An 11,642-nucleotide genomic window follows, 5' to 3' on the forward strand; every position below is an offset into this window, starting at 1 on the left:
CAAAAGGAAACAAGAACAAACAGGTGTTTCTAACTACATCTTATTTATTGCGTGAGATATGTGATTGTGCGTGAGACTCACAATGTATTTAATTTGGAGCGTTTGCTCTATAAGAGAAGTCTATAAGCTTAATTAATGTTCATTTTTTATTAGAGTTTAAATGCTCTTATAATTGTAATGTCTCCAAATTATGAGTTACAATTTGATATGTTTTTATAAAAATAAGTAGGTTTTGGAGATACCTATCAGTTTGATTGAGATTTGCAAGCAACTTAAGAATCATTATTAAAATTCATATGTAGATTTCTTTAGTTAGAAATAAGCATTTATTAAAAATGTAAATCAAATCGTGAGATTGCTTAAATCAATTTTCAAACACCTCAACCATAGAAGAGATAAGACAAGGTGCCCTAGAGACCCTTTACTCTAGGCCCAAGTGTGGATACACCATCCCTCACGGCCTTATGTGGTCATTTCTATCCATATGAGGGGAATATCCAATGAGGTATTTTGTCACCATTCTCCACATTCTTGCAACTTTTTTCTTACTTCCAAAAGTTGAACATCCTTATGCATTCATTTGCCATGATAGAGATCACAAGGAGTATTGAAAACAGGGTGCCTAGGATGCTTGTCCTTCCCTATCCCAAAGACAATCCACTTCATCCTCATTTGGTCCTTGGGGATGTCCATGGGTGGCTAGGGTGTCCATCCTTCCTAAGCCCAAACGCAATCCCCTTTGTCCTGATTTTCCCCTTGGGACTCCTTGGTCATATACCATGAGGTTACACACTTAGAAGGGGACCCCATTACCATTCCCTTGCCTATAATTTCTCATACGTATCTCCTATACTAAAACATTCCTAAACTGACAATATATCAATGATACTGTGATAGATAATCATGAAATGCATATTAAATCAAAGTTGTGTAGATGCAGAAATAATTATCTATTATTATGTAAATATATAGCACAATATGTACTTAACATTGTAAGTCTGCAATACATATAGTTAGTATTGTGAGCATGATTGCCTTTCTTATGACTTTATTATTTTCTTTCATTTTGACTATCTTTCTTATGACTTTATTCTCCAATCCCATTTGATGTTTGAATGACTTATATAGTCTGATTGAACTAATGGAAGAGTTGATTGCAGTCTATTTGCTTGATTCCCAATTGAACTGATCTTTCATCATCATTGTTATGAACTTAAAAATTAGGTAAATGAGTTGCTTACTCATGTTTCATGTTAAATTGATTGGTTGTTTCTATTAGAACCCAATAATTTTTCCTGTAATTGTATGTGAAGGTATGTTTCCTACTTAGCACCCTTGCACTTGGGGCAACTAGAGGCTTGACAAAACATAGGACAATGTAAGAAGGTTTAATGACTATCAAGGACATAGAAAACTTGAAGCTTGCAGAGGATATCATGAAGACTTCTTATGAGATTTATTTTGTAACAACTACTGGCTGATTTGGCACCAAAAATTGCACATTTTTCATACATAGGTGAGCTACTTTGGAGGAATTAATAACCTACATCAAATACATTTTGTTATTTTTCTTACTGGTCATGTTTTTTGTAGCTTGTTTTGAGGGTATAATTATGAATTTGAGACTTTTGAAATAGGAAGTTTATGAAGATGGATTACAGGGAGGGAACAAAAGTTTTGAGTTCTTGGATGACATAATAATTAGATATGCAAACTACCATAACCTTCTACGACCTAAGACCATGGAGTCATTGTTTATGTTGCACCGCATAACTTAAGATCCCAAGTAAGATGTTTATCGATATTAATTGTATCCTACTGAATGTTACAACATCTAATTTTTGCTACTTTTTTAAATCATTATTTTTCAATTCATTAGCTGATTTGAACTTTCTCTACTTCTTGATTATTTTATAAAGGCAAGAGTTTCTGAAAAATGATATCCTATATTACAATGCTAAATAATGGGTGTACTCATTTTATTTTACTATATAGGAAATTGGAGTCAACATGTCTGTCTTAGCACCAAACATATCCATTGTTTGGTTTAGCTTTAGAAGTAGGCAAATCTTTGAGGTAAAGGTTGGAGGTGCCAATACAAGTTAACTTACATCTTTATTTCCAAAGAAAGGGAATTTATTATAGCCAGATGGTCTTTCAGAACCCATTACCATGCCAGTTCCTAAATTGATAACTTCCAAATGAGTTGTTTTTACAAAGAAGAGCACTCATTTTAATGATTTCCTCCCCCAAACAACCATAATATGTTTTATTCCAGAGAACATGCCATGTTGTTTCATGTTTTGACATATAATACACATCTGTTAGTCATGTTAGAAATAATATTTGAAATAGTCAAGGTAGATACAATGAGTTATTGCAATTGAAGGACACAATACATTTTGGTATGAGATATTTAGGGGATGATGAATTGATGTTGCAGGGAATTGTGGGTTTTGACTGGGCAGCAAATGCAGGTGACAAGAAGAGGAATTTAGGATATTGCTTCAGAATATGACTTGTCCGACAATGATATGTCGCTTAGTGTAAGACTAGTTCAATTTTTTATAAGTTTTGTTTTAGATAAAATAGTAAATAGTAAATTCTTTCTTATTTTATGGGCATCGACAAGAGGTAATGCTTGATTTTCATTTTTTCCATGTAAGCTTGAAATAATAGTAGTGCTTGATATGAAGTTTCAAATGTTCTTAGTTAAGTTGTATATTAGCAGGAAAATAAGAATGATGATGCAGGGGAGGAGGCTGAAGATGTTGATGATGAGATGAGAGACATTGAAACTCTTAATTATGATGATTTGGATAGTGTTTCGAAGCTACAGAAGACACAATGCTATATTGATATCATGCAAGTATGTGCAGAACATATACAAAATATATGAAAAGAAAATAAACATATAAACATTGAAAACTAAATAACTCCCGCTATATTATGAATTTGGCTTAATCATATGAAATTAGAGTTGGCATAATAATTTCCCAAGCGAGAAAGTCATTTTGTGTAAGATTGGATTGAAGATGATTCCAAAAAAAAGTGAAATTTATCCTTCATATGGAGCCCCCTACAAATGTCACTGGACTTAACTCTTTCTTGGGCACATTGGGTACTTATAAAATTTCATTAAGAAATTTACATAAAAATCTTATTGGTTGGATAAGTTGACTCAAAATAGCAAGCCATATGCATGGGAGATTGCACAACGAGAGGCCTTCAAGGAGCTCAAACAAGGCTAGTGTGTACGCCCATTTTGGCATATCTAAATTGGGAGAAGGATTTCTATGTTCATGTGGATGCCTCTAATCATGCTATTAGTGTCACACTAATACTGGTAGGGGACCATGGACTAGATCATCCAATCTACTTTGTAAGTAAATCATTATCAAAAGTGGAGAAAAACTATAGAACACTAGAGAGGGAAATCCTTGGGATGGTCTACACAGTGCAAAAGTTCTGTCGTTATTTGTTTTCAATCTTGTTCACATTTTATGTGGACTGCTAGCCATTCATGTGCCTGTTGAATAAACTTATTATTCAAGGAAGGGTCAATGAATAACTCTTTCTACCCTAGGAATTTACTTTTATGATCATTCTACGAGATTAATATTGTACCCTCTTAAAAAAATCTTACTCGGACCAAAACAATAAAATAATTAAAATCAATAAAAAAGGTACTAAGTAAAAATTCATAGGTTATAGATGTGATGTGGTATATTTTAATCTTAGGCCCTTGTTTGATTTTTTATTCGCTAAATTATTACTACAACTATCTACTATGTACTATTTCAGAGGAATAAAGTGAATGACTTGATGATGTGTTAAGATTACTCATGAGTCTGAGGTAACATCTCCTCAAGCAATGATTACTTGAGGCAATGCAATTCTCTTGTAGTTGGATTCATTTAACTAAGCAATAATTTTTTTATTGTTTTCTATGGAATAATTGTTATATTGAAAATGAATCGATTAGCAATTATACTACACTCAAAAATAAATTCCCAGAAGCCATTTATAATTAGACGAATGCATGGGTTAGCTTAATCTTTGTGTCTTAATCATTAATCATTTAGTGGAGGCCTTGCGTTGCTAGGAGCTTTTATCATTTTACAAATATGATATTAATTGTGGTGGGTACCCTCTATTTTGTGTGTGGATTCAATCATGTTTGTTCTAGTTTACCTTTGACATATGTGGGTGTGAGGGAGCTAAGCATCAATAGGATAAGGTTAACTCGCATGCCTACTCATGGTATAGGTGGGCCAGCATGCTACGACCCCAACATATATTCTCTCCCTCTCCATGGTCTAGATGTAGGGAATGAGACACCCTAATAGATGGGAACCTCATCCATATGTAGCCACTTGTAGTGCCATCAATATAGATCTGTGAAATCTCATCTCAAGGTGGTGGTAGACCCACCAAAGACCTAAAGATAAATATCCAAACTAATCACTGACCAGGCTATCATCGATGATTACTTTGGATATTTATCTTCTAGTAATTTTTTTTAAACAAAACATGTTGGTCAAAATTTCCACCTATATTTACCAACATTGGTGGAAATTTTGACCAATATTGGTTGAAATTTCCACCAAATATTTGTTGACATTTCGACCAATGCATCAACCAAGATGTCATTGTGGATTTGGCATCCTGGTCGATCAAGGGCCAGCATTGGTGGAAATTTCAACCAATCTTTGGTGGAAATTTTGACCAATACATTGACCAGGATGTCGTCATGGGTTTACCATCCTAGTCGATGCTTTGGTTGACATTTTGACCAAACTTGGTCAAAATTTTGACCAATGGTCTTATTAATAAGAGAGGCCAATTTTGACCAAATTCATCATCATAATTCTGATGCCTACAAGCTTTGGTCGAATTTTCAATGACAAAAATAGCGACAAAGTAATTGGTCAAAAATTTGACCAAATTTCATTAAAAAATGAGTCAAAATGTACTACTGAATGTGGTGTCCTATGTATTGGTGTTAATATGTATTTCATGCTTACATTTTCTATAGATCTTTAATATGTTGAACTGACAAGTCTAAAGTAGTTAAATGACAAATAAATATTTTTGTAAAGTTATGTAGGACTAATTTATCCACCCTCTCAATTATTTGACATGTTCAACAAACTTCTAGACCATGGTGTTTGAGTAACCACAAACACCTTTGGAACACTTGATGTTTGAAATCGACCACAAAAAACAACCAAACAAATATTTTCAAAAGAAGCCTCTTTTCCTTGAAGGTAAAATTGCATTCATTATAGAATTTTGGAATAGTAATTGTGAGCCCATCAAAATGGTGTTTTTTTAAGAGAACTATTCAGTTGTCACCAGGTTATACATAGTTAGATATATCATGAAAATTTTACCAACAAGTTTGGAACAATGTAATTGGGGGCGGGGGGGCAGGGGGGGAGCAAGGGGGGTGAGTTTGTTAATTAACAACTCATCCTTGTAAGATTGCAACATTTTTTAAGGATGTTTTTCTTTGGTTTTTATCTTGAAGACTTCCCAATTTAAGATTAAAAAAAAATCCAATTAGGTAAGATAATAAGTTTCTAAATCAAAGAATTTTGAAATAGGTTGATGTACACATGATGAATTTGTAGTAAGAATATTTAAAACTATATCCTTGATCATGTTTAAATTTATTTGAAAATAACTTGTTCATTATTAGTTGGTCACTTTGTTATTATGATATCAACAAGTTTTCTTATGGTGTACATGTATGTTGGTTTTAAAATAAACTCTTTTTCATAAAGGTATTAACATAGGTGAAGATACAACTGCCACTTGTAGGTGAGTTGGTCTGTGCCTTGAGGTTTACTTCCTTGAGGTCACAGGTTCGACTCCCCTTCATAATGGAGAAAGTTTGTAGGTCACTTTCCCTTACGAGACTTTCGTACCAAGTACCTACTCCATTGGCTTGGGGTATAGGACTAGACTTTTCCCCCAAAGTTAAATAAAAAAATGGTGTGCATTGAGGGAGTGAGAGTCGGTGTGAGAATAGGAGAGATCAGAAATTTGAATTTTGTATTGGGTCGTTCTATCTAGGATGGAGCAGAGAAGGGCTCAGGTGCTTGCCAGGAGGAGGATGACCAGGGGAATAATATTCCCTTTGGGAATGAGGGCCCACAAGAATTAAGGTAGGTCCCAACGAAAGGAGGCTTTGAAATCTCCACAAACTACTCAGAATGTCCAAGACTTGGGCTTGAAAGGATGATGGTCTTCTCTCTTTGGTATCAAGCCCATAGGTAAGTCTTCCTTCCCAAAGATAAAAGACATCTCAAAAAAAGATAAGGGGAAGTATGCAATAGAAATCTCTGATGAGCTTGTAGATCATAACATCACTACTATGGCGTCCTCTCTGGTTGGGAAGTTCATAGACCCAAGGCCAAATATAGACATTGTGAGGACCCATGTAAGAAACAAATGGGACCTGAAAGGGCATGTGGAGATTGAGGCTATGGCAAAGGGTTTCCTCTCCTTTAAGTTCTTTTGCATGGAGGATGTCACGAGGATTTTGTGTGCTGGATCTTGGTCCTTTGGACGGTTGACCCTAGCCTTGCAGAAATGGAGTTCAAAGCTGGATCTCGATGACTCTTTCTTTGTTCAAGATCCTATCTAGGTTTGTCTATTTGAACTTCTAATGGAGTTTTGGTATGAAGATGTCTTTGATGGCACAACCAAATATTTGGGGAGCTCTTATCCATAGACCCTATCATAGTGTCAAGGAGCTGGTTAACTTATGCAAAGATATGCATTGGAGTCAGTGAGGAAAGAGATATGCCAGAGGTGGTGTATCTCCACTCCAAGCTGGGTACCCATATCCAGAAGCTAGAATTTGAAAGTGTCCCCTTTGCTTGCTTTGAATGCAAGAAGGTTGGCCATGTAGCTAAGCTTTGTCCTATGGTCCAATAGGAGAAAGCTAGGAAATAGTCTCAGAATAAAAGTAAGGTCAAGGGAACAACAAAGAAAAAAATTAATAGCTCTAAAGAGGGAGAGAAATTTTGGAAACTGAAGGGAAAAACTAACAAGGAATCTACTTTGGAGCAGCAGCAGGAGATAATGGTGGGTGCTTTTCCATTGGCTATTGATGGAGTCCCTAGGGAAAAATCCGCTGGAACTAAAACTAAGGTTGTTGAATCACAAATACCTATGGTTGAGGAGTAGAGGTTAGTTTTTGAACTAGAAGATTTAGATAGCATATTGCAATCATGCCCTGCGAGGCAAGTCATCCAAGGGGATCTTTCAGGGATAGCAAGGACAGACCTAGAAATAGTAGGGGAAATATCTATTGTCCCCAATTCCAACGACTTGGTTGAGAGAGTGGAGGTAGCTCAATATTGCATATCTATCCCCACGGGAGTAGGAAGTCTTTGCTAGGGGAGTGCCTCTCCTAAGAAGATCTCGAGAGTGGTGGAATTGGTTCGATCCTCTTCACCGGGTCAACTTACTCAAATGGAGGCTATGTTTGTGACTTGTATTGATGAAAGCCAGGGGAAATAAACAACTATAAGAAAGAAAAAGAAGAGTCGTGTCCCTTCCCCAATCTCACTAGTTACAACAAGAAGTAGAGTGAAGAATGATGTTGGAGCAAAACAAATAGTAACAATCAGAAAAAGAAAGAGGAGATAAGAAGGAATCTAGTGGATGGGAGCCAAAAGACCATCTAAGAGGCATGCCTATCAAAGAAGAAATGAAGGTCATATCTTGGAACATTTTGGGGCTAAATGGAGCCCATAACAAAGAGGTAATAAGAAAAATGCTAAGGGACCATAGACCAGATTTCATCCTTTACAAGAAACCTAAATGAGAAAGGAGGCAGTGGAAAGAATCTCTTTTAGTAGAAGTTTGGAGAGCTTTGCATGAATTCAGATGGGGCTTTGGGAGGTTTGCTTACTCTCTATAGTTCCAATCCTTTCAAGTCTCATATTTTATACAGTGAAGTTAATATTCTCCTTATTCAAGTTTAAAATATTAAAAATAAAGAATCCTAGTATCTTTTTAATGTGTATGCTCCCAATACTAAGAATGGAAGAAGGAACTATTGAGTTAAAATAAAGAATGTTTTATCTAGATTCCAAGTGGGTATTTGTATTATCATGGGGGACTTCAACACCCCTCTAAGGGATGATGAAAAACTAGGGGGACTGGGTCTTGATCGGGATAGTAGGTAGGACCTTTATGACTTTATCAATGAATTGGCTTTGCTAGATGTTGATCTTTAGGAAGGTCTTTTCACTTGGTCTAATAGGAGAGTGGGTAGAGATTGCATTCAAGCTCAATAAGATAGGGCTCTTATTTGTTTAAACTAGATGAATTCAAACTATTGCAATCTTTCTTTAATGGTCCAAACTGGATCAAATCACTCTCTTGTTTCTCTCACTTTGGACCCCATTGCTATCAAATGTAACTTCCCCTTCAGATTTGAGAGAGCGTGGACATCCCACCCAGATATTTCTCTTCATATCTTGGAATGGTGGAACATCCACATAGAGGGCTCTATCATGTTCAAGGTGGCTAAGAAGATGAAATATGTAAAGTTTCAAAATATTAGAAAGTGGAACAAGTCTAATTTTGGTAACATTTTTCACTCCAAAGCACAGATCTCAAAGGACCTTAGCATCATTCAAGATGTCATTCAGAAGGTGGGGTATAATGAAGAGAGGTTGGAGGAAGAAAAATCTATTCTAACTAAGCTTCACAATGTTATTAGTCAAGAGGAGGCCTATTGGAAACAAAGATTGAGGGTTGTCTAGTTAAAAGAGCAAGACCAAAATACTAGGTTCTTCCACACCTCTACTCTGAAACATAGAGTCCATAACAGAATTAGCAAAATCAAGCAGGGGGAAGTAGATCTGGAAGAAGAAAATGAAATAGCAGCTGAGATTTCTTTCTTCACTAATCTTCTTTCGAAAGATCTAAATCTGGTGGATCAAGATTAGTTGGAAATCATTTTGAATATCTCGACTCTGATCCAACTTGACGAGAACACTTTGATTGAGGCTATCCCTTCCCCTCTAGAAGTTGAGTAGGTTATCTTTTCTCTTGCTACTGACAAGTCCCCAGGCCCAGATGGTTTCCCATCTTTTTTCTTTCAAATGTTTTGGAATGTGGTCCACCAGGATGTCACCAAAGTGGTGCAAGAGTTCTTTGGTGCCAAGAGTCTGTTGAAGGAGGTTAATGCCACTTTTTTGGTGCTTATTCTGAAAGTGATTGGGGCTAATTCTATGGACCAATTCAGACCTATCAACCTCTACAACTCTTTCTACAAGATTAATTCTGAAGTGTTGGCTTCAAGGATTATCAAGGTCCTCCTTTCCATAATTGCACCTCAACAATCTAGCTTTGTCCCAAGGTGGCGAATCCTGGACTCAATTATGACTATCCATGAAGTTATCAACTCTTTGGAAGAAGGTAAGAGAGAAGGTTCCCTCCTCAAGCTTGACATGTCAAGGGCTTACGATCGTGTGGACTGGTCCTTTCTTTTCAAAGTTCTTAGACCTTTTGGGTTTAATTCTAGGGTCATCAAACTTATTAACTAGTTGGTGACTACTACTTCTCTAGTTGTTTTGGTCAATGGTTCCCCCTCTTCTTTCTTCAAACCCTCTAGAGGGCTCTGGCAAGGAGATTTGATCTCGTCCTTCTATTCATAATTTTGGATGAGTGTCTTGGAAGGATGATTTTTGCCAACAGAAATTTTGGAGCTTTGTCTAGTATCAAATCTTCTTCTAGTCCTCTAGTTTTCTCTCACCAATAATTTGTTGATGACACTATTATGGGAGGGGAAGCCACAGTTGGTGAAGCCAAGGTGGTGAAAAAGATCTTGAGCTCTTACTCTAGGGGCTCAGGGTAGCTTATCAACTAGAACAAGAGCTTTGTTTCCTTCATTAACACTCTGATTGAGAGATAGAGGAAGATTGCTACTATTTTGGGCAATGATCTGGGAAACCTCCCTTCAATTTATTTGGGTCTCCCCATGGGCCTAAAACCCCCATATTATTTTTGGAATAGCCTTGTAGACAAGTTTAATAAAAATTGGTTGATTGGGAAGGTGTCACTCTTAGCCAAGCTGGCAAGATTCAGTTGGTCAAATATACTCTTAAGAATCTCCCAACTTATGCTCTGAATCTCTGTGGGATTCCCAACAAGTATGTTGATCTTTTGGAGAAGATCTAGTAGAATTTTCTTTAGTTGAGATCGGAAGACAACAAGAGATTTCCTTTGGTGGCGTGGGATAGTGTATGCCTCCCAAAATAGAATGGGGGGTTGGGTATAAGGAAACTGAGACCTTTCAATAGAGCTCTCCAAGCTAAATAGATTTGGAGAATATTTTCCAACAAGGGGGATTGGAGGGACATCAGGGAAAACAAATACCTACAAAGACCTTCAATTAGACACTTGCTCTTTGGAGGGTCAATTCCTAATGGATCAAATATATGGAACAACATTCTAAAAGGCAAAGAGATAGCCAACAATAAGGGAAAATGGAGTGTTGGTAATGGGAAGGACACCCTTTTTTGGCAGGAAAACTGGCTGATCCAAGGGCCTCTTCTCAACATTCTTGATTATGAAAGGTGGGCTTGTATTTGCATCCAGAGGTTTGGCAGATTTGTTAGTGATTACAGACAAGGATAGGGTTGGAGGGATCTTTCTTCAGTATTTGGGGACCTAAAACCTCTGATGACTATTCTTTACTCTATGGTTTTGAATGATGATTAGGACCAACTTGTTTGGGAGAACACCTCAGATGGTATCTATTCAATGGCTTTGGGGTACCAAGCTATAATAAGACAGGATTTGAGACCGAACTGGGCTAAGGTCTAGTTCCTTGGTCTTATCCCTAAAATTAGTATTTTCTTCTAGCTTTTGCTCTAGAACAAGATACTGACTATAAACAATCTTAGTAAAAGGGGTCTTCCTATTCGTAATAGATGTATCCTTTGCAAAAACCAGGCCGAGTTTGTGGATCATATATTTATACATTGCTCCTTCACTAAAGAGGTGTGGTCTTTTTTCAGTCAAGCTTTTGGGTTGAGTTGGTGGGTTCCTATCATGACTATTGAATTCTTTAGGAAATGAGATGACTCTTGGAAGAGATTAGGGCTTCATGCTATAAGTAAATGGGATCTACCTCATTTTGGATGGGGTATTTGGAAGGAACGTAATAACTATATCTTTAGGGATGCTAGCCTCCCTACTAATATTATGCCTAGTAAAATTCACAATGCCCTTTTGGAAAATTATATGTTTATTAAATGATCTAACCCATTCACAAGTGAAAATGGTAGCAGTAATGATACTTAAAAGGAAGAAAGGAATGTCATTGGTCTTTATGTGACCAAAGGTAACCTGGCAACAATGGGAAGTGGAGGGGTAATCATAAATAGTCATGGGTATGGAATAGCATCGATTACTTTCCCCCTGGGACACTAAACTAATCATTATGCAGAGGCTTGTGCTACCCTCCAAACAACTAAACTAGCTAAAGAGGTAGGGGTGAAAAGCCTATGGCTTGAGGGGGATTCAAATAATATTATTAAATGCCTTAGGGGTGAATACCCTCCATCTTGGAGTATAAAGAATATGATGGAGGAAATGGAAGAAATTTT

This window comes from Cupressus sempervirens, chromosome 10 (assembly GCF_028749045.1).
Source record: "Cupressus sempervirens isolate cs-2001-9-10 chromosome 10, ASM2874904v1, whole genome shotgun sequence".
Lineage (NCBI taxonomy): Eukaryota > Viridiplantae > Streptophyta > Pinopsida > Cupressales > Cupressaceae > Cupressus > Cupressus sempervirens.